Genomic DNA, 23,615 nt, shown 5'->3' with positions numbered 1-23,615 from the left:
TTCATTTGAAAGAAGAGGGCTGGGCTGCTTCCTGGGAACAAAAAGCACCTGAAGTGTCACCTAGCAGGTGGCTAGTTACAGAAGAGCTCTTCTGACTTCCGTGTGATTGTACAACTTTCCATGTATCTGATGACATTTTGTCTAACATGCTTAGCATAGAGGATATGACCTGAAGAAAGGTCATCCCTAGGGACTGTTTTCAAGGCGAAGGGAGCGGTGTTGGTCAAGAGGGAAGCTCTTTGTTATCATTCGATGGCTTCAGCTAGTGGGAAGCAGCAGGCCTGTGGCATAGAGCATGCAGGAGAAAAAGATCATGGAGGCCGCCTAGAGAACACAGCCCATGACAAGGCTTCTGGGTGATGACTGGTCGTCATAGTCACACTGACCAGCTAGAGTAACGGGAAATGGCTTGACTGGCAGGCAGCTGAAACACTGGGACTGCCAAGCTCAGTTCCCCTGCAGGATGATGCCGGAGCTCATGTGTGACTACCACTCACTGGGAAGCACATAGAAGGATCTCTGAGTAGGATGTGTCAGTCTTGGGGCATTTGTATAGGTCTATGGAGCTGCATTATATCTGAAGTCCTGCAAACACAGCTTAAAATAATTAGCGCGCACAAGGAAACCCAAAAGCACTACATAAATAACGGTTTAAGTAGGAGAGACATGCAATTGGCAAGAGTTGGTTATGACAAGTCTTTGGTATTTGCCTTTTCATCTAAAGCTTGTGATGGTTTGTTATCTTTAATAATAAAAGCAATAGGTAACAAATTTGCTGGAAACCACACGGCTATGAAGAAATGAAGTCCGGACCTACAGGGAATCAAAGCCCATTCTTGTTTCACTATAGCTCCACCCTCCCTGGAGAACTTGCCCTGATCACCAGACAGGATTTGAGCCGTATTAGTGAAGCAACACAGTGCCCGCCTCTGGCTTTTAGCTCATCTCAAAGCCTGCAGTGTCATTACTATGAGCTGCTAAGAGCCAAACTGCAGTAAAGTGGCATCTCGTTATCAGGTGGAAGAGGAAGTGGTCAGAATGGCCTAATGCAGAATTCCAACCTTTTCACCAGACGCCACAACCCAAGGGAAAGAGGTTTACAACTAGGGAAAACCTATTAGAAGTAACTTTCTCTTCCAAGGCAGGAGAGGGTGTCAGAAGGGATGATAACCTGTAAGTTGATGTGTCAGGATCAGAGAAGAACGGGGGAAGCAGATTTCACCTACTGCTCTCCTGAGCCAGGAGGTCAACCAGGGCTGAATCAGGAGTGCAGGTTAGAGAGTCCCTGCTGTGGTTTAAATAGGGAGTGCCTCCCCCAAAGGCTCCTTGGTTAGAGACTTGGTTTCTGGCTTTGTGATGCTAAAGGGGCAGGGGGAATCATTAGGTAATAAGGCCACATGGGGAAGAGTTGGGTCAGTGGGGCCATGATTTTTTAAGAAAACTGTAGGACTCTGGCCCTTTCCACTCTCCCTTGTCTTCCTGGCATCGTCGACTGGCATGCCCACCTGGCCCGAAGCGGTGGGTGAGCCTGATCATACACTGCCACCAAAGAAAACATTTTATGCTATCTCAAGTGTGCATTTTAGTCAAAGAGAGCTAACCCAACGCTGTGTCGAATCCCAGCTTCATCTCTAGTTACACAATGGCCTTGGTGCATCATTTCTTTTTCCAGTCCTATTTCCCACATCTACCGATGATTAAATGAGATTCCCTAGTGCCTGCCACAGTCCTCCATGGCCCATGCAGGCTACACTCCATGCTGTCTCCGCGACCTCTCAAGCGGCATTAGAGCTAATCCTTATATGCTTCCTTCATATAGAACTAAAACTAAAGGTAGTAACTTTTCCTAAGATTCCCAATACAAACTGACAAACTGTATTTCCAGAGAAACCTGTTGGCAGTTCTCACGAGCTTCTCTTCACTGTCAGATCGTGCTCCTTTCAAGCTTATCCTTGCACTTATGGTTCTGACTTTTTATTTTGAACTCATTCAGATTTACAGAAAAATTGCAAGAATGGTGAAACACCCCATCTCCCCTTCAGTCAACTGTCCAACTGTTAACATTTTTTTGTTTTTGTTCCATCATTTCTGCCATATATATATACATATATATATGCCACCTTATACATAAATATACATAAATAGATGTAGATTTTCTGATTCATTTGAGACTGAGTTCCAAATATGATACCCTTTTATGCCAGGATTCTCAAACAACGTGATGAGCAAAATCAGAAAGCTGACACTGATGCAGCATGGTATCTATCTCGCAAACCTCAAATTGTACTTCACATCTTTCATAGCTCAAAAGAAAAAGAAAACTAATCCAGGAATCAATCCAAGATCCTGCGTTGCATTTAGCTGTTACACGCGGAGCCTTCTTTAATATTCAGTGGCTCCCTCGGGCTCTGCTTTCCATGACCCTGGCATTTAGAAAAGGATACACAGGGATATTTGCCAACTATCCGTCAGTTTGGCTTTGCCTGATATTTCTCCCTGATTAGATGAAGATTGTGTGTTTGGGGCAAGTCCACCACTTGAAGTGACATTGTGCTCATCTCGAGAAGTGAGATCAGGAGGGTGATACTGCTGTGTCCAAGCAGTGGTGAGGCTAACTTCAGTCACTGGGTTAGGGCAATGTCTCTTTCTGCACTGAAAGGTTACATCAATAATTTATACAAACATCATGCTCCTCATTCAAGGCCCATCTGCTGGCTTTAGCATACACTGACGATGCTTTAGAAGTCAAGGGACGGCGGCCAAGGTGTGGGTGACATTCTGACACCCTGTCCCACTCACACTTGTTTGTGTTGTGTGACCCACGGTGAAGCTTTTCTCATTCTCCACTACTCACATCTGCACAGACTTGTGGATCTGGTTTGTCTGTTAATACCATCATTCCTTCCCACATACTAATTATCTTAGATCAGGCCAGTGGGTGTTCCTTGGGACTGACCTGTCACATTCTTGTCTTATCCTTCTCCGGGACTTTCTCACATCAGACATTGCAGGAGGTTCTCCTGTAGCAACTTTGATTTTGTTTTTTTGGTTTTTTGTTTTGTTTTGTTTTGTTTTGTTTTTTTAGTGGAGAGCCGAGGTCTACATGACAGGTGCTACAGAGTGTGGTTGCTTCTTAATCTACACACATAATCACAAACGTGTATGTGTGCGTGTATGATGTGGATGTAAAAGTATAATAATAATATGGCATTTCTTTCATTTTGTTTTGAGACAGGGTTTCTCTATATAGAATTTAAAATTACAACTTGGATACTGAATGACTCCTTTGCCCACTTATCTATCAATACAATACAATAAGAAATAAGTATTTCTTATTGCTTTAAGCATATTTTTAATAGTAACGTAACAGAAGAAAAATGCAATGTTTGTGGTAAGTGCTTTCCCAGACTTTCCGTTTGACCCTTTATTTCTCACGGAAGTATTTCTGACACTGTGCAGCAGAGACTGTCATCAACATTTGTAATTTCTTCTGTTGTTTGGAGCCATATAAAGTCTGATCCCTGGCAGAGATTGATACTCACCCCCATTTTCTTCTTCTATTTTCCCATTAATATACTTAATTAACTTAGAATATATTGTGGGAAACTGAACGAGATGAAGATCTAAACCTCTTTGATATTTTTTTTTCAAGTAGCTAACTGATTGTCCTAGCACCATTTATTATATAATCCTTCCTTTCATCACTGATTTATCATTGTTGTTTTTAGAAATTGCTTTTGATATCTCCATCTGGCCAAGAGTTTGTATAAAGGTTGCAGGGCAAAACTGTTATTCTCTCCTAATATTACATAATTTAGAACCTCAGAAAAATCATATACTAATCGTTCTGGCCTCTATATTTAACACAAGCTCACAGCTCTCCTACCAGTAAAATGGGAACAACACTAGAAGTTTCTTCCCAGGGTCTCCTAAGGATTTAAGGGGTCTCCACACTTACAGTGTTTAAAATAGCATTTAGTGCACAGATGAGTAGAATGAAGGTCAGCTCTTATTTTGGGGGGGGGGATCTTTGTGCTTTTTAATGCTAACCCTTATGTTTCTAGGATGAGACACTGAAACTCACAAACATGAGATGATTTTCCCAAGATTATGCATTCTATCTCATTCCGTCCCTCCACACTGCACACATGAAGGTGGGTTCCTCCGGGCATCTCCTGCATCCCTATTACCGATGCTATGGTGCTATGCGAATTCCATTATCTTGCCATGCTGGTAAGTTCCCAGTGTTTAAGTGAACTTGTTTGGTAGAATGCATGGACCCTTATGTTGATCCCACTCAGAATCCATCTGTATTTACTCGAAGACTGTAACAGCAATATCACAACCCTCAGATGACACTCTTTTTGCGCTTATTTTAGTTCTTACCCTCTTCTGGTGTTGTTTTTCTCTGATATTAACTTCACAAAGCATATACGGGCCTGCATCTTTTCCATACCGTGAGAGCCTCCGCCATCACCACACAAGCAAACCACAACCACAGCTGGTCAGCAGAACTGTTTTTAGTTTTCCCAAAATGATAAAATTAAATTGGTATTATTTGAGGTAGGAGAATGCTTGAAGAATCTAAATGACAAGCAAGGTCAGGGGACTTGGAATGTATATGAGAGGACAGGCTTTCTTGACAGGGCGCATAAAGAAGCTGTTTTCTCAACGAGCCCGGCACGATGCTTGACTGTAGTGGCTATTTGCATGGTGCAGCAGGTACAGACGCTACAGAGGAAGGAAGAGCTCCTTCTGCACAGTCCACACTTGGGGCTGGAGTATGGCAATGCAACCCTTACACTGTTAAGACAGACCTAATCCTGCTACAGAGTTCTGTTTGAAACCACGTATCTAAACAACAGACCCTGCTGATAACGCTGACCCTTCCATCAAAGTCATTCCAACATCAAGTGCAGAAACAGGACATGATTCTGGGGACAAAAGTGTGTTAAGACTGAAAGGCAGGAATATCTGGCTAGCATCTAGCAAGGGTTAACAGGTCTGCATGTTCCGTGGTGACCCAGTGACCAGGAGGTACTGTCCATTCATCCTGTCACTCCGGGGTCTTTAGTTCCCAGAAGAGCCAGCTCTGTTAATGCTCACGAAGCTGCTGTTTCCACTGAACAAATGAACTAAAGAGATAAAAATAGACCAGGAATGATAATGCATGGCACTTAATTTCATCTGACTCGTATACAGACAAGCTCCTCTGCATGTCACTTGCTCTTAGTCATTCTGTGGTGGCTAAGTGATCTTGTCTTACCTCTGCTGTCACAATGCCTGTTGCGGCTGATCAATGGCACATTAAAAATGCCTCAACAATATTTAAAATGACTTTCTAATGGACGATGGCACTGTGAAACCCCTGTCTAGTCATCAGCTTCAACCAGATCAGGATGGCAAATACACAGCTCAAGTACAGACCCGTGGAACATTTGCTGATCTAGTATCCAGTTTTCACCAGAACCAATTTGTCAAGAAACATGGCCGTCCACATTCCCACATGGGAATGTCAATTCAATTCACTAGTCTTCATTTTTTTTTTAAATTCCAAAAGCATATCCCATAGGCAAAGGGAAAGTGCAAGAATCTGACAACATAGGTTGTATGTGTGGCTTGGTTTCACCCATCTATCTCCACCTTCAGCTCACTGCAACATCCATAAACTCAAATAAAAACAAGGGAAAATACTAGCCTCCCAGTGACCATTGTGATGTTATCCTGAGAACTACAGTAAGCCACAGCCCACAGGTCTACTAGACAGAAATGGTCCAGGCATGGGAGACTTAATTGACCAGGACAGGAAACAGTAAGAGGCCATGTTGCTTAGAGCACCCTTCAAAATTCTGGGATTATTAAGAAGCAAGAAATCCCAGCCAATGCCCTCTACTCAGTGCAACCAACATAGTCCTGATTGTAGATCAATCTCACATGACTACCCTGCTCTCCCTTCACCTGGTGGTGCAAGCCAAAAGACCCAGCTACTTGGGGAGGCTGAAAGTGCAAGACCTGCTGGGATGCATCATAAGGCCTGCTCTTAAAATAGCCACATATCCCCAAAGGCTAGGGATGAAGCTCAGTGGTGCACACTTGTCTAGTCAACATGGATAACACCCTAGGCTCTATCCCGAGCATGAGAAGAGAGGAAGACATGTTATCCCTTGGGCTGAAGTTGTATCAAACTTCCTCTCTAAGAACAGGTACCACATGTAGATTGCCTACCACACGTGGAAGGACCAAGGGAGGTGTAACTTCATCTTCCAGGGCTGAATTTTCACTTGTAAGGACTAATAACAAGGAAACTGAATGTTCATCTTCCACAAGAATATGACAGTTCAAGCTCATGATCTTGCTTCTAACCACACTACTGCATCATCCATCCCCAACTCCATCCTTTTCCTAGTGGTCCTTCAGCCAGCACTGTCACCAAGTGAACTCAGTCAACCAGGCGCATACACCCTGAACTCCCTAACGGACACTAACGCCTCTTAGAACTTTAGGCAGCCTCAGCGTCCGTTAGAAATGATTGGAGCATGGCGGCCATCCAGCTGAAAACTGTCATTGCACTGCGGATCACAATGAACTCAAAGCCACAGAGCTAGTTACTGGTAGAATATGGTACCTTTACCACCCAGGAGAATGCTTGCTGATAAACTGAACATGCATAACTGTGTTTCTCTGTACGGCTTTGCAAGGGAAACATCAGCATAACAGACACACAGAGGATGTATAAAGCTATTGAAAACATAAAAGGGGACGGAGCCTCACATTCAACACCTGAGTCCCAAAGGGTAGGTCTGGACTTCCTTTCTGTGAATTAAACAAAATGGAAGTGGATTGTTTTCATCTTGTGTGGAACTATGGAGGGAAACTGTCTGCTCTGGGCAGTTTACAGAGACCAAGTACTTCCAGCGTACTGGTCTAACGTCTGTACTGGTGGTCCTAGACAGCTACCATCCACCTTCCTAGCAGAAGAAAAAGAAAAGAAGGGACACCAGAAGACCAGTAATGTATCTATCATAGCACTATAGAGAAGATGTGGACTAAATCCCGAGCCACTGGGCTCATGGATATGTTTAGAAAGCTTCCTGGAGCTTGCTGAGACACATCCCAGTTAGGACAATTAGGCTAGATTGACTGTCAGATACCTTTCAGCCATGAGCCATTCTGAGTAAAAAGAACTGGAGAGATCGATGAAGCTAAGTTTTCTCCCTGCAGTGAATCCACTCTTCCATGCAGTTAAGCCTAAAGACTCAGGTGGGATGTCCCTGTGCCAAGGACAGCACTGAGATTTGCAGGGGTGTTCACTAGGCAGTGATACAGCATATGAAGAGGCAGGGATCCTGCCTGATGATACTTGTGAAGAATAGGCCCTGTCACCTGAGGGCAACAGGTTAGCTAGCCCCCTCCACCGAGTTGGGGACCTATATGATCTGCAAGAAAATGACAGGCTGACTTCTCCTAGGAGAGGAAGGAGCCTGGGGGCGTGTTTTAAGCTGTGTGACTCAACCTCTCGGGTCAGTCATAGAACCTCCTTAGCATTCTCACTTCTAAAATTAGAAATAGCAATTCCCTCTTTGCAGGGTGGTAGGGAAGACTGAGTGGCACTAGAAGCACGCCCATGTGCCTGGTGAATAGCTAGCCCCACAGTGCCTTCCTACCTGTGAACACTGCCTGGAGAGCCAAGTCAGGTACCTGCCACCTCTCCAGCCCTTGACACCCTGCCAGAGAGGGGTTTATGGAGACCTGCTGAGTCCCTTTGTGTATCTTTAACAAGTGGAGGGCCCAACAGTAAATCTTTCCCATCTCCTCTGAAAGTCGGGTTCTCAGGCAGAAAGGTGCCTGATGGTCTCAGGGTCAGGCAGAGGCAGGTGGAGGAAACATTTTCCGAGGAATACAAGTTGGGGGAGTGGCTAGGTGAACCTCAGCCTCACAGGTACTGGTCTTGGATAAAGCGGAATATATCTAGTGTGTCCTCTGGGCACCTGCTCAGATGCCCTCAGGCAAAGCTCTGCAGCAGTCAGTGTGCTAAGCCCTTCCTTGGGCCTGAAATGAAATCTAACTGCCTCCAAGGGGGAAAAAGAGAATGCCTACAGGCTCACCTTCGGGCTCCCTGTGCACCACCTGCCTAGGCGAGGCCCTTGGAAGTGCCTGGCCGTCCGCTCTGCCCTCCTCCTGGGAAGGACGCAGGCGTGAGAGAGCTACTTTTAAGGCAGAGAGTTGGGGCCTGACTCACATCTCCAGATTTGAAGGGAAGGCTTGACAATCTTCTGGACATTTCGAACATGGGGATCACAGAGAGCAGAAGGTTTATTCTCAAACAGGAAGCATCCAGAGGACTCTATAACCCGCTCCCCGGATCAAGGGCAGTGCTGTCCTGGGAGTGGGAAGGGCAGAGCGGATCTTCTGCAACTGTCTTTATCATCAGTACTACTACTACTACCAGTACTACTACTACTGCCAGGAGGATGGGGTCCTGTTCCGAGAGCCACAATGACTTCCCACCATGTCCTCCCTGACATCATCTAAGCCTACTCCAGTGGACCCCCTGAGCCTGTCACAGCCCAGGGGACCCATCAGAATGCCATGAGAAACTAGGTGAGCTGTCATCTCTCACATAGGGTAGAGCAGCACCAGGCCTGCTCTTCTGAGGGCTGCCAGGCAATAGGACCAGTGCAGAGTGTTCAGAGACATGGGACAGGAGAAGAGAAGAATGGGGGATAGCGTAGGCCAGGACAGCCTGCCCTGTTCAGGACTGGGCCCAATCCCAGTCTGCTGGGCTCCACACTTCTATTCACGCGACCCCATTTTGCTCCCTGAAATCTGTTATTACTCTCCTGTTCCACTATCTTTCCCAATGGTTCTGGCCCAAATGGAACTGGATAAGGCAAACACACATTTATCTGGCCCCAAATATACTGCCAAACAGACACAGTGCTGTCAACTAAGCCTGATTTTTTTCATTTTTATGGATTGTAAGCTTAACAATCATCTTCTAAACTTCAATTTACATAGAGATGTGACTTACCAGACTGAGACAAAAGGAACAAGCCTGTTTAACAGGCATGGCAACTTGGAGTTTGTGGCACTATCTGGAGAGCAGGGTGGGGGTGAGCCCATGTTCCTGTACCCACATAGAGGAGAAAAGGGAAGAAGGAAGGAAGGGGAGGGGAAGATGAGGTCACAGATGTGGCTGAGGCTTTCAGCCTCGCTGCTGTCACCCCCTCATCTGGTGGCCCTCAGTGTGCTGGCTTAAGCATAAACATGGTGCCACTGGTGGACGGGACTCCTACTGTCTGCCTCCACACACATCTGCGGTATTGTGACCGCTCTGGCCACGAGGAACTTCTCAAGGTGGAGGGAAGGATACACAGTCTGGAGCCTGTGCTTCTCCACCCCAGGTATCAGTCACTTTGTACCACAAAGTCAAGAATATTACTATTTCAGTTAAACACACACACCTTAACCCCCACCCAAGAATCCACCTTGCAGGCAACTGGGCCCATCCCAGGGTCTCAGCCACTACCTCTGATTCATCCTCAGAGCAGCGACAGCAGCCCTGGGGATAACCTGTAAAGATTAAACTAGCCATGCACAGATGAAGGGCAATGCCATCACCCAGAACACCCAGAAGAACTTTTGTTTATTTGTATGTGTGTATATGTGTGCGCCATGTGTGTCTGGGTGCTGAAAGTCTAGAACAGGGTTTCAGACCTCCTGGAGCTAGAGTTCCAGGCAGTTGTGAGCTACTCAACATGGGTTACTGGGAACCGAACTCAGGTCTTCGAGAAGAGCACACACACTTTTAACCGCTTTCTAATACCTTGAGTTAATTTCTTAATAATGCCCCCTAAATAAACTTTGGCCACTGGTAAAAAGAGTAACAAGCCCTGCTGGAGAATGTAGATCCAATGAACCTGGCCAATGTAGGGGTCCTCCCAGGAGTCCAGCTTAGATGAAATGGCCCTTGACTCTAATGTCACATTAATTTTCTTTCTTCACAGCACATAACATCACCTCAAGCTGTCCTATTTGTTTACTAGTCTGTTTGTCTATTACCATCCTTCCACCTCCACCCCCTCACACAGTATTACATGTGAGCCCTGTCTCAGCACTGCCCTCTTCCCAGAACCTACAGGAGCCCACATGGGACCCACAGTTGATGCTCACTCATTCTTGTATCGTCAGAACAAATGACCTGATTGACCCATGCCAGCACACGGCTGGGCATCAATGCCTTTCACTGTCCCATCAGCCTTACAAGAAATTCCAAGTCTCCACGGTACAGAGGCAACATTGGCCCTGCCTGATGCAAACTTTCCAGAAAGGGGCTCCCAAACTAGCACTGTCTGAGCTGAAGACAGAGAGCAGAGCCCATCCATAGTTGATGAACAGGTGGGGCCACGAGTTACACGGTCTCTCTTCCTTCCACAGCACTTCTGGAAGCCGGAAAGAGGCTCCTGGACGGACAGAGAGAATTCAAGGAACTCAAGAGGCTGCAGCAGCTGCTGAAAAGGGAGACGGCCATACCTGCAGGTAACACCACAGCCACCGTGAAGCCTGAATGGTTGGCTGCCCCGTGGCTAGAGGAAGAAGCCAGATTCTGCTTTTATCCTGGTATCAGAGCAACTGTAAATCTGTGTGTTCACAGGCTGGAGCCCCAGCCATTCACGACCTTAAGCCACCTGCTGCCACAATGTTCCAGCCCTTGAAACCCTTCATAGGATGAGGGCTACAGGGGCGCTGCCTGGACTGGCTCTCACTTTCTTAAACACTTAGGATAGAGAGTGGAAAAGCAGGCACGGTACAAAAGGACTCTGGTTTCCAGGAACACCAGCACTTGCCTGCTCCTTGACCTATGTACCTGACCATGGCTACACCTAAGTTGCTGGCTGCAAGCAGTTTTTCTGGAGTCCTAGGCGGGGGACAGAGAAGCAGGAATGGGCAGCCACAGAGAACGTAATGGTGACATCTTTTCTGAAAAAGAACAGGACCTTGGAGTAAAACCATCCAAAGAAGCCAGACACCATCTTCTTCCTTAGCTGGTAGCCCCACAGTATCCATTAATCCACTGGCAAGGTAAACCAGAGGAGCTGGGCACAAGGGTGCACATCCTGCTAATTATGGTAATTGCTATTTAATGATTTGTGTACATTGCTCAGACTGCAAGTCGTACACAGCTGCCGGATGGATAGGGAATCAAGACAGGAGTTGCTACTTTCATTTTTCTTTTTCACTAACACATACATTCGTGTGTGTGTGTGTGTGTGTGTGTGTGTGTGTGTGTGTGTGTGTATTCACATATTCATTCAACAAACAAGTGGGAAACAAACAAAAGCAAGCCTGACCATTAGACATAGCAGAACCGATCTCCAGGATTCGAACCACTGGAGTTTGGAACCCAAAGATCAGTAATAAAGTGACTTGTCGTCTGGCAGGGGATATCCCATGGCCCAAATAGGAGACCACTTTGAAGTAGAACTAGAAAGGTCCCCTGAAAAGGAATAGAAAACCCATGAGAGTAAAGAGATCAGCCTCCACCCCAGATCTAGAGACTTGAACACTATAGAGGTGGGAGCTGGTGTCGAGACCAGAGTAGCTCATGGGGCTTCCCCAGTATTGGGAATTAACGTGTACCTTTTGGGAAATGTCAAAATCACTCAGATATAAGGAATGAACTGGAGCCTCCAGTGGCACAGGGAGGACCCAGAAGAGCTGTCACAGGCCCTGACCCTCCTCTTAGCACTCCTACAGCCATCTTCTCAGGGCAGGTACTGCCTACCTCAGCCCCAAACCATCCCTCTGGCCCCTAACACTTACAGACACCAATCAAATCAAACGCACAGGACCTGGAAAGACAACTTACTTCTCTTCTGAGACAGCTCCAAGTTTGGTTCTCAGGACCCTCATCTGGCAGCTCCCAATTGCCTAGCTCCAGGGTATCCAACCCCCTCCTCTGGCCTTTGTGGGCACCCATGTATGTGTAGCAAACATTCACATAGGCACATAAGAAAATCAAAATAAAGTGCAAAGGGGAGCAAATCAAAGAGTAAAAGAAGTTTCTGTAAACCGCTGCCTAGAGGGATGCGGAGGGAACGGAGCAGCATCCGTGTCCCTGGTGAGTACCTGGCAGCCAGTGTCCCCAAGCCCTCCCACCCTATGGCTCCCCTCAGGCTGGAGTTCAGGTCAGGCACATGGCAGGACTAGTCTTCAGAGCCCTGCTTGTGTCTTTACAAGCTTTTGTCTATTCAGTCCCCTTGTTCTGTGGCATGTTAAGAGCTCTGTCACCTGTTCCCATGCCCTTGTCCTAGCAACTTCCATGGTATGATGTGACCTGCCACGGGGCTAGCAGAACACCCATCTCCCCAGGCCGGGTCCTCAATACCCTATTGTCACAAAAGGAACTCAATTCTGAATTACTCCACTCTCGGCCCCAGACGAAAACTGATAGACGGCCACTCCTGGCCTCCCGCCCTCCCTTTACTTCCTCGACCACGTATCCTCTGGACAATGACCCTTGAGGCAGGAGTTCCCCGTGTTTCCAAGTGTGTGCAGCCTGTACCAGCACTATGCTTGACCCAGAGGCCATGCTGTAGAAGCTGAGGATGGTTGGTGGGAGACGGGTAGGTGACATCGCTCTCTGTCCTGCCCCACATTCTAGGGATGAAGGCAACTGATCTCAGTGTCCTTGGATCTCTCTACCTCTGATCTTCTAAGAAGGAAGTTGCTTGCCCTGGAAAGTGACTGTGTCTGAGGATTTGGAGCTGGTCACGTCTGGCCCACGTGCTTGAGAGAATCCTCCACTGTCACCTTGCTTAAAACCATTGTCTCAGTGTCTACAGAGTAAGCTGTTTCTTCTGACTTGCTGTCACCTGTCAGGTCTGTAATTACACTGCACAGTTATAACAGAGGCACCGTGAGCTCTAGAAGGGTAGAGACAGGTGAAGGCCCCGCGGATCATCCCTTAACATTTTATGCACTCCATCCAGAGTCGGGAGCAAGCAATTCGGTACCTTCCCAAACATGGTCAATTATTCTAAGTGGCTTCTATCCATTGACACAGGCCCCGCCCCATGTGCCCCTGAGCCCCTGCCACACACACTCACTGTGTCTGCACAGCAGAGCAGGAACATACATTTCCTCAGGCCCGTGTCCCTAGCCGCTCTCTGCTAATTAAGACAGGATGTCAGTACTCATTCTTTAGGGTGAGCTGAAGCCACAGTGATAGCACCTCTCCCAGGGCTGTTTCAATTTGATTATGAAACAAAAGGGATGTGTACTATTCTCTCTGTTCCTGAAGTCTCTCCATGCTGTCTGGGTGAGCAAGGACCCGAGCGGTGGCAGCTGTCCCTGGGCTGAGTTCGCGCCTCCATAATTTCTCAAATCCTGTTACCAGCAGGTCCTCTCTTGTACAGCCCTGGACCACAGTTCTCATTCTCTCTGCTATGATTTACGTGTGGTCAGTCCTTCAAGGTTCCCATGTTAGAAATTTGGTCCCCAGTGTGGCATCATGAGGAGTGATGGGACCTTTAAGAAGTAGAGGTGAGAAGCAATTAGGTCATTGGGGATTGCGCCATTGGAAGAGACTGATAGATCTCATGGGAACCTGGAGAATTCTCGGCAGACATTCTTTTTAAAAATGCAGGTTGAACCCCTTCTCTCTGCCTGTTGTCTCACAACATGCTGCCTGCCTCCCCAAACCACTCCCCACAATACCTCTCCCAGAAGCCTCTGTTCTACTTGCAGACTCCCTCTCCCAAGACCGTGAGCTCAACCTTTTCTTTATGCACTACTCAGTCTCAGGTACTTTGTGATTGACACAGAAAACAGACTATGACATCAAGACATTTCTTTGATTCTATTAGTTGCTGCCATAGTTATTTTCTGAAATTGTTTACGTCTGTTTCTTAAAGCCATGGTAATACACATTATAAAACCTTCCTGTTGTGTTTATGTTTAAGTGTGTAAGCTCTCAATAGTGTCATGCACATTTGTATTACTGTGCAAATAGTATCCAGAATTCTCCTAAACTTGAGAACCTGAAATTCTGTCCTCATTAAACATGAACTCAATACTCTCTCCCCATCTGGTCCCTCGTAACTGCTATTCTATCTCTGTGGAGTTGACTACTTGGGGACGTTGTTCATTTAGGACACATTTAGTGTCCCTGGGTTCATCATCCACGGGGACTTATTCTCTTAGAGTCTAACTATTCACTGTACTAACGGATTATATGCATACAGTGCTTTGCTTGCCCATTTACCTGTCTGTGGACACTGGGAACATCTCTACCCTTTATGTGTCATGGATGCTGCTGCTCTGATCAGCAATGTACAAATGTCTCTTTGAGATCATACTTTCTATTTTCTTAGTAAAATATAGAGAAATTGAGACAATACTTTCTATTATTTTAGTAATATATAGAGAAATTCCTATTTTTGTTTTATTTTTAAATCTGTCACACTGTTTTCTATAGTAGCTGTACCATCTTACATCTCCACCAGAAATACACAAGAAATCCAACTTTTCCACATCTTAGCTACCTTGGTTTTCTTTTCATATTTGGGTTTGTTTTTTTTTAAAATGGTAGTCATCTTACTAGATGTGAAAATGATCCTTTTTTTTCCTTTTGATTTTGAATACTATGCTAGGCATTTGCCTTGAATAATCTTTAACCGCAAAACCAAACTGACATGTTTTCATAGCTATGAAAACATGACATAGTTTTCTAGCCATGGCTACCTCCTACGCCGTGACACTGGCTGCCTTTCTATGCATGTATGCTTCCTCCCAGAACACACCAGCTTGTACAATACATATGTATACATGCATGTACACGTATTCATATGGCATACACTAAGGCTCTGACACAGCAGAGATGCATCATTTTCTGCTGGTGAACTAATTAGCTAAGGCATCTCTTTTGGGCCATGGGGGGGGTCTCTGAAGCTTGGCAGGCACATACATGCCACTCTCCTGAGCCTGAGGTTAAGCCTCTTTTACCCAAGAGCACCAGGACTTTCCAAAGCAAACTCATAAGCAATGGCCCGCCCTAACTGAAACAGGAGCACCTTCGTGGTGCACAGAGCAGGTGTCTTGAAGGCCTGTGCTGGCTGGGCCTGCGTCTGCACATAACAGATGCATTGCAAACATCTCCTACCTCTACAAGAATAGTCAAAGAGCTCTCAGCATTCACCACCTGCCCTACACACTACACGTACTGATTTCCTCTCTGAGAAGCCTGGTGGAACAGACACATTTAGTCACAGTTTATGAATGAGGAGATGGAGAGCTCAGAGAAGCACACATCCCCCTCCTAAAGACACACACCTAAGTGGCAGCAAACAGAGAAGTTGACTCTAAACTGTTCTGAACTGTTCTGTCCAAATGTCTCTTTGGATCCATCAGCTTTAGATGTCTGCCCCACACAGATACACAACAACAAGCAAGAACAGTACTGCCTGCCTTCGGGCACTGCGATGGTTATCCTGAGGGTTGACTATGGAAGGACCAGGAGAATCTCAGCACCCGAGCAACACAACACTGACTGACCTTTCTGTTGTCATTTTGCCCCATGAAAATGGGATTTTCCTGGGATTTGGTGATACCAAGAGACTTTAACTAAAAAGTCATGCCTCCCTGGAGTATTTTATTTTAGGGAGATCTAAGTGAACATCCCAAAAGACTCTGTTTAGGGGAGAGAAGCAAGGCTCTATTGATTGACTGCAACTCAAAGCTAATGAGTTGTGCATGTCTTTACTCAGTCATCCCCATCTGCATATAGAAAACAAAGGCTTGAACTGGATCTTTATGCAATCAACTGTTTTTCTTCCTCTCTCAAGCTTCTTCCTTCAGTCCACACAGGAGGATGCAGGGGAATGCAGGAGGATGCAGGAGGATGAAGGAGGATACAAGAAGATGAAGGAGGACGTAAGAGTATGCAGGAGGATGAGAGAGGATGCAGGAGTATGCATTAGGATGAAGGAGGATGCAGGAGCATGGAGGAGGATTCAGGAGCATGGAGGATGCAGGAGCATGGACGATGCAGGAGCATGGAGGAGGATGCAGAAGGATGGAGGAGGACGCAGGAGGAAGGAGAAGGGTGCAGGAGGACAGAGGAGGATGGGGGAGGATGCAGGAGGATGGAGGAGGATGCAAAAGCATGGAGGAGGATGCAGAAGCATGGAGGATGCAGGAGGATGGAGGAGGATACAGAAGGATGGAGGAGGACGCAGAAGGAAGGAGAAGGGTGCAGGAGGATAGAGGAGGATGGAGGAGGATTCAGGAGCATGGAGGAGGATGCAGGAGGACGGAGGAGGATGGAGGGTGGCTGGAGGAAATGGTTAGCTTTAGGCTCCAAGCTAGAGGCACAGGACACAAAGGCACATCTTCCTTTCATTTCTTAATGAAAAGTAACTACCGTCTGAAGGATGTGAAGAACTCATAGACAAGCCGTCCTAACCAAGAAAGGCCAGTTGGCAGAAGGAAAAGCAATCCACAAGTATGTGCCATGTTCCCCCGGCACCCATCAGTCTAGCAGAGGGAGCCTGGCCTTCTGTCATAAATTCAATCTTAAGCACTCATTTCTCCCTCCTGGGTTATCACATAGACAGAAAGCAGACGTTCTCCTTCGGGAAGAGCATCAGGGAGTCACGCTTTCCCAAGTCCTCTGAACACACAGGAAAGGCTATTTCTGCTCTGCTTTAGGCCTCAGCAGTTCTAAGAAAATTCTATGTGCAGGAGAAGGTGGAGGATCTGTATGGTCTCCTCTAACATTCTTCAGAATGAAGGGTCCTTAGGGGGCTAAGGGGAAGGTAACGAGGTGAGGCATCCAGAAAGAAATGGAATCTTCTGAGTTTTGACAAGTCACAATCTTTGTGCTTCTTCTAAAGGGAAGATGGCAGAGATGAGAGTCGGGTGGCCCTGCACTTTTTCTATGTGAGAAAATAGCTAGTGACTAATAATGCTTACTGGAGAGACGGTGTCATTTTCTCTAACAATATAACCACAGGAGGACTAAGAAGGAAGAAAGTATTCATGGGGAAAAGAAGGAGATACCAGAGGATAACTGGGGCTGAATATCAGCATAATAATTTGTACACATACATAAAACTGTCAAAAAACTTCAAATTTCTATTTTAAAATAACAAATATCACATGACAGTAATCCCAGCAATTTAGAGAAGTGGAGGCAGGAGGATCAGCAGTTCAAGGCCAGCCTGGGCTACACAGCAAGCCCGGGTTACATGATAACCTATTTTAAAAGAGAGGGAAGGAAGGAGAAAGAGGTTGTTAAGTTGGACTTGGTATGTTTACAACATTCCTTTGCTGTTTATTAAAATGTTTTTAAATGTCCTCATCATGGTGGACAGTGCTTGAGCTACTTTTTTCATCATGGTGACCAAATACACGACTAAAATCAAGGGAGGAAGAGCATTGGTACTGGGGAGAAGGCATGGTGACAGAAGCAGCTCGATACCTGACGTCAGCCAGGAAGTAATGGGAGGTAAAAGGCAGCTCTCACCTGGCTTTCTTTGTCCCCTGCCTTACACTCAGTGTGGGATGGCAGTCCATGGGACAGTGCCACCCATGTTCAGGCTGGGCCCTCCCTCCTCGGTTACTCCTTTAGGGCAATGCCCTCACAGACACACTCAGGTGTGTCTCCTAGATGATTCCAAATCCAGTCCAGCTGACGGAGACTATTAACCATCACCAACAAAGCACTGATATAGCTTTATATAGTGTTGATACATAGCTGAATATAGTAATAGTGCTTCCGGGCCTGAAGACCAGAGTCAGTGGGACTACAGTCTCAGAAGATGCTGACTCCTTGGAGCAGGCAGAGGCAGGAGATGACATGCCAGTAAGAATTCTCAACACTGACCGTTGTTTCCAAGGCATGGAGAGGGGAATCAGGGATGGGGACATGGCTCAGCAGTGGGACACTTGCCTAGCATGCACGAAAACTGGCTTTCAAACTCTAGGACCCAAAAGGTCGGGGGTGTAGATTTTGAAAGATCAGGAGCCTGCAGAAAGTCGGTACCTATAGCTGCAAACCCTGTGTTCACAGAGCTGCGACTGCAAATGGAGAGCCATTGATTCATCTCCTCCACTTCCACAGCATGAGAGGAACATGTGATGTGTAATGGAGCTGCCCTGATGGTAATTATTTCCTTATCAGACAGGGAGGTGATAGATCATCTCAGAGGAGATGCCTTAATTGAAGAAGTGCCAGGAGATACAGAGCAGAAAAAAAAACTTTTCAGCCGAAAGTGCAGCTGCCTCAGCCCTGAGTGCTACAGTCTTTCCCATCAGGCCCCTCTCCTAAGGGAGGAGGGAGCCAGTACATTTTCCTAATTGGAGACAAAGAGCCTGCTTTCTTTAAAGTTCAGGGTACACAGTCCTCTGTAAACTAAGGAACTGATAAAAGCAAGTGCCATATATTTCACTTGTCCTGATTACAGGGTGGTCTTTGGAGGGGAGAACTGTCCAGGCCCTAACTTCTCTGTCCAAAGGCATCCAAGCTAGGGCCAGAGGGCTCTGGGAGAAGTCTAGCTCAAAAGCCCCAATTTGCAGTGCGAATAGCTTAGAGAGAAGTTTCTGGGTGGAGATATGATATTTATCGAATCAATGACAGTGAGGTCTAGGGCAACCAGTGTCTTCCTAAAAGGCCACAGACCACGGAATGGATCGGCCACCCACCACATGATGCCACAGATCATTTTGCCCTTTGAGACTGTCCAATACTCGGTCCCTTTATCTGGAAACAAGGTTGATAACCAACTAGGTGGAAACTAGGTTGAATCTTTTGGTACTATGGCTAGCTAGTGGCTTACCATAACAACAAAGGAGGTCACCAGGCTCCTGATCCAATACTGTCCAACACTACCACCAAACCATTGTGATAACCAGTCATAGTAAAGCTGGTGGCAAACTCCAAGATATAGGCTAAATTTATTTAATTTCAGAATTGAAACCCTTATCAAGTCATTCATGGAAAAACAACTGGAGGATTTCAATGGTCACACGGTGTTTTGCTTTGTTTTTTAAAGACAAGAGTGATAGATATATTTGGACATCAATGTTGGATGACAGTGTGGGATAGAAGAGGGCAGAGAGATGCAGATTCTGCTCCCCTCTCTCGGCAGACTGTGATTCGTGCTGTGCTTGATGCTGGAGTTAGCCTAAAATCTGCTGTGAATCTAGGGAAGATGCTGAGGATGAGAGGTCCAGGATGAAAGGCATATGAAGATCCTTGGAAGGAACTGAAGGGAGGAAGCGAAGGTTCTAACAGGCATAGAGCCACTATACAATACTGAAGGGCAGACATGAACTGGTACCACCAGGAGTAGAATGGGGGGTCAGTAAGCACAGTCATGCTTACTAAGAAAGAGTCTTCAACAGCGAGTTCTATCAACAGAAAAATTAGTATTTGTGTATACATCAACACCCCTGACCCTGCAACACTAAAGAACACGGGTTCCCTCTTTTCCTTCCAGAGCTGAGCTGAGCCAACTGACTTCCAGCACCCTGTAGGTAGTAATCAGTATTGATTACTATAATTTTTATTTGGTGTGTCCCCACAAAAGCCCATGTGTTGAGGTTTGGTCCCCAAAGTGGGACTATTAGGAGGTGTGATAGTTTTTAATAAGAATGGCCCTCTTAGGCTCATATATTTGAAAGCTCAGTCACCAGGGTGTGGCACTACTTGAGAAGGATTAGGAGGTGTGGCCTTGTTGGAGGAGGTGTGCCACTGGGAGATGGGCTTTGAGGTTTCAAAAGTTCATGCCAGACCCAGGTTCTCTCTCTGTTTGTGCATTGGGTTGTAGCTCTCAGTTACTGCTCCAGCACCTGCCTGAATGCTGCCTTGCTCCCTACCATGTGGATAATGAACTAACGCTCTGAAACTATAAGCTAGCCCCAAACTAAATGCTTGATTTTATAAGCGTTGCCATGGTCACGGTGTCTCTTCACAGCAGTAGAGCAGTGACTAAGACAGGAGGTGATGAACTCTTTTTTTTCTTTTTAAGATTTATGTATTTATTATACATACCATGTTCTGCCTGCATGTATGCCTGCGGGCCAGAAGAGGGCACCTGACCTGATGTCATTATAGATGGTTGTGAGCCACCATGTGGTTGCTGAGAATAGAACTCAGGACCTCTGGGAAAGCAGCCAGTGCTCTTAACCTCTGAGCCATCTGTCCAGGCCCCAGATGATGGACTTTAAGGGGGGACTTGATAAGAAGTTAGGTCACTGGAGGGTTGCTTTGGAAGGGAATGCTGGAATCACAATCTTTTCTTCTTCCTTTCTCTTTGTTCCCTAGCTCATGAGATGGTCCCTTTCCTTTGCTGCAAAATCCTCCAGATGGAATATTTTTCCAGAGGCCCAGGTAACTGAACTACTAAATAGTGGAGCAGATCCTTCAAACTTTGAATATTTTCTCTTTATAAGTCATTTGCTTCAGGTGCTTTGCTACTGTGATAGAAAACTAACAAGGTGTGTATCACCATTTACTCAGCTTTTCTCAAAGCTCCTTCAGAGTCAACACACTACAGACAGAGGGCAGGTGGAGGGCTGTTCGGCTCTAACGGTGCGGCTTTCACGTATCTTAAATACATGTTCCTGAAATCTCAGGGCATTGCATGGAACAGTTCCCAGGGAGACACGACTTCACCCTCTTACAGCATATGGGAGGAGAGGAATAGTCTAAAGATTCTGATCGTTTTACATAATCCTAAAGAACCTTTACTGCCTGAATATTCTGCCTTTTAGTTTAGGAGGTGAACTATATGTTACTTAAAATTAACCATGTTAACCGTTTTGAAGTTTGCAGCTCAGTGACATTAAACACACTCACACTGTCACTTCTGAATGCCATCGTGAACTTAAAATTTACCTCCAGAAGTTATTTCTGGTTTTATCAGCCAAGTACTAGATGCCACGGTTTTCTTTCCCTGCCCACCACGGACAGTGCTGCTCTTGCCCATGTACGCACTTGCATTCCTGGTTAAGTAAGCTTTCAGCAAGTCTGGAGAGTGCTCTGGGCCCGTGATTGGTACCATGTGAACATATGATGAACAGCTATGCTTCCTATGTTCTGACTGCTGTGTGCTGTGATAGGGAGCATCTTGGAACCCCTCTTTTTAGGTAACTAGGTCAGCTCAGGTCCTGTGACATGGTTTTTTTTTTTTTTGAAGGTAAAGGTGGGTGGGTGGGGCTGTGGTTACCAAAGGCTCCTGTAGCCTCCAGTTGCTCTGCTCATCTTGGTATTCATGCAAACAGTTCGTTTTAGGCTTGCAAGCCTAGAGAATACAGGGCAGCTTTAATTAATTCTAGCATATGCCTTGCAATGTTTACATTCCAAATTACCTTCGAGTCAGAAGTATTCGGCCCAGAACCACAGTTTAGGGCAAAAAAAATTCCACTGGCCACTGCTTCCAGCATCTGGAAGTCATTAGCTGAAAGAGCCCAAGTTTGCTATCTGGTATAGTTAGCTACACTTCAGGATAGAGTCAAGGTACTATGGGCTCCTCCTGCGCTGCCAATGCAGGCTGTCTCCTGAGCAATGCAGAGAAACCTGGAGAAAACCCACTATTGGGCTCACAATCAGGATCAGTTTCCTAAAAGTTGTATACTTTGCTCGGGACCCAGCCCTGAGTTCTGCTGAAGAGGGATGGGGTGAGTTTTCCCCATCACTTCCCAACCCTGCTGGACCTGCGGTATACCTCACAGCCTAGAACACTGAAGGAAAAGGAGGTTCAGCGAGCAGAAGGACCTCAGATTCCGGTCTGCCCATTCTTCTGCATTTGAACGGAGCTACGTATCACCACCCCAGGCTTCCAGTTGCCTTCTCTATCACTTCCCTCTTCAAATCGCAGGAAATCCAGGTTGATAGGAAAAATACTTAACATTTGCTCCTTTGGAAGTCAAATTTCCAAATGACTCAACAATACTGGAGGGTTCACAGCATCTCTGAACAGATCAAAACTCTATGAAAATTCCATTATTTGTCAATGTCATCTTCCTCCTACTCATTAAAAAGCCAGTTGCATTTGTTTATGATGTATTTCAAGAATTCTACATTCTTACAATCTGAGGGTGGGGATAGGGTGGCACCCTGCTTTCCAGTTGAAGAAACCGAGGGAAGAGAGTGCAGGCACCCTTATGAAGCAGACAAGGATTAATGCTGTCTCTTAACTCATAAGATGATACTACCGCTCATCTGGTGGGTTGTCATCCCTGGTGGGGGGGGGACTCTGTATATCAGGTGCTCCACACACAGCAGTCAGACAGTGAGGCTCGTTGCTCTGGGAACCAAGCAGCAGGAGTTGAACGCAGGCCTTATGTTCTCGCAGGTCACCAGGTCTCAAATTAGAGATGGACTAGATTTTCCAGAATGGCTCCTGCTGAAACTTCCGAGAGAGTGGATACTGGGACTTCAGGAAGCTCCAGCAGCACATGAGGCTCCTCAGCTGCCCATAGATCTCAGCCGTTCTCTCCACATGCTTTTGCTACATTCCCCTATTTCCCTGCCACCAGTACCTCAACCCTGGCAGCCGCAGGCCCATGCTATGCTTTCCAAGACATCTTTAGAGTCCACATAAAAATACAGGCAGAGCTGGACTTCGTGAACACAGTGTCCTTCAGGTTTGCCCACGTTGTCACAAATGGCAATATTTGCTTCGTTAAAGTTGAACAATAAATATCACACACACACACAGCACATTCTCTTCATCCAATCATCTCTCAACAAGCTCGGTTTTATTTCCATACCCTGGCTATTGTGACCAAGTGCTACAATGACCACGGGAGCAAGGATATCTCTTGGTGACTCTGTCTTAATGTCCTTTGGCCATGTACCCAGACACAGGGTTGCTGTGTCACAGGGGACTTCAATTTTTACTTTTCTAATTTTCAAATGCATTCCTGTTGTGTTTTCCATAGTGGACGTTACATTCCTAGCAGCAGGCAAGGATTCTATATTTGCCATACTCTCACCAACATTAGCTATAGCCTTTTTCTTGTATTTATTTTTTGTGATTTTTTAAATAGTTTTGGGGAACAAACACCCCAACAAGCATGAAATGAGAGCCCTAGCTGACAGTGATTTGTCTGTCTGCGGTGACCAGTGATAGAGCTCACCTTTCTCTTTCCCTGTTGGCTCTCTGCATCGGTCATCAGGAAAATGGCCACTCAGGCCCGTCTTAGTTTCTTTTCTGTCTCTATGATAAGACACTGAAAAATATCATCTTACAAAAGAAAGGGGGTTGGGCTCACAGCTTAAGGTGCAGGCCAGCATGGCAGGGAAGTCAAGCCAGTGGGAACCTGAAGCAGCTGGTCACATGACATCCACAGTAAAGAAGCAGAGAGGGTTGGATTCATGAGTTCAGCTACCTTTCCCCATTTTATGTGCAGAGGGAATGGCGCCACCCATAGTGAGCACGATGGGGTCACTTGATACAATGGTCACAGGAGCCTGGAGACCCACAAACAAGAGATGAAAAGGGACACTTGCGTTAGAGTCTCCGATGTAAGAGAAAAGCTGAAAAACTACTAGCAGAAAGAATAAGCAAAAGGCTCTTTGACGCTGGCCTTGGCAGTGATCTGCG

The 23,615-nt window shown here is 46.2% G+C and overlaps 1 protein-coding gene and 1 long non-coding RNA gene across 35 annotated transcripts in view; one reads left to right on the top strand and one right to left on the bottom strand.

Annotated features, from left to right (window-relative positions):
• Cacna1c (calcium voltage-gated channel subunit alpha1 C) overlaps positions 1–23,615 on the bottom strand; it is a 656,696-nt gene that overhangs the window by 317,283 nt on the left and 315,798 nt on the right. The gene's annotated exons all lie outside the window — the stretch shown is intronic.
• On the top strand, positions 10,436–14,084 carry LOC148122633 (uncharacterized). The gene is made up of 2 exons (XR_015737362.1): positions 10,436–10,539; positions 12,665–14,084. It is a non-coding gene; the product is annotated as an uncharacterized LOC148122633 (long non-coding RNA).

The sequence above is a fragment of the Myodes glareolus genome, chromosome 3 (assembly GCF_982192425.1).
Source record: "Myodes glareolus chromosome 3, mMyoGla1.1, whole genome shotgun sequence".
Lineage (NCBI taxonomy): Eukaryota > Metazoa > Chordata > Mammalia > Rodentia > Cricetidae > Myodes > Myodes glareolus.
This window is presented reverse-complemented; position numbering and strand designations above follow the sequence as displayed.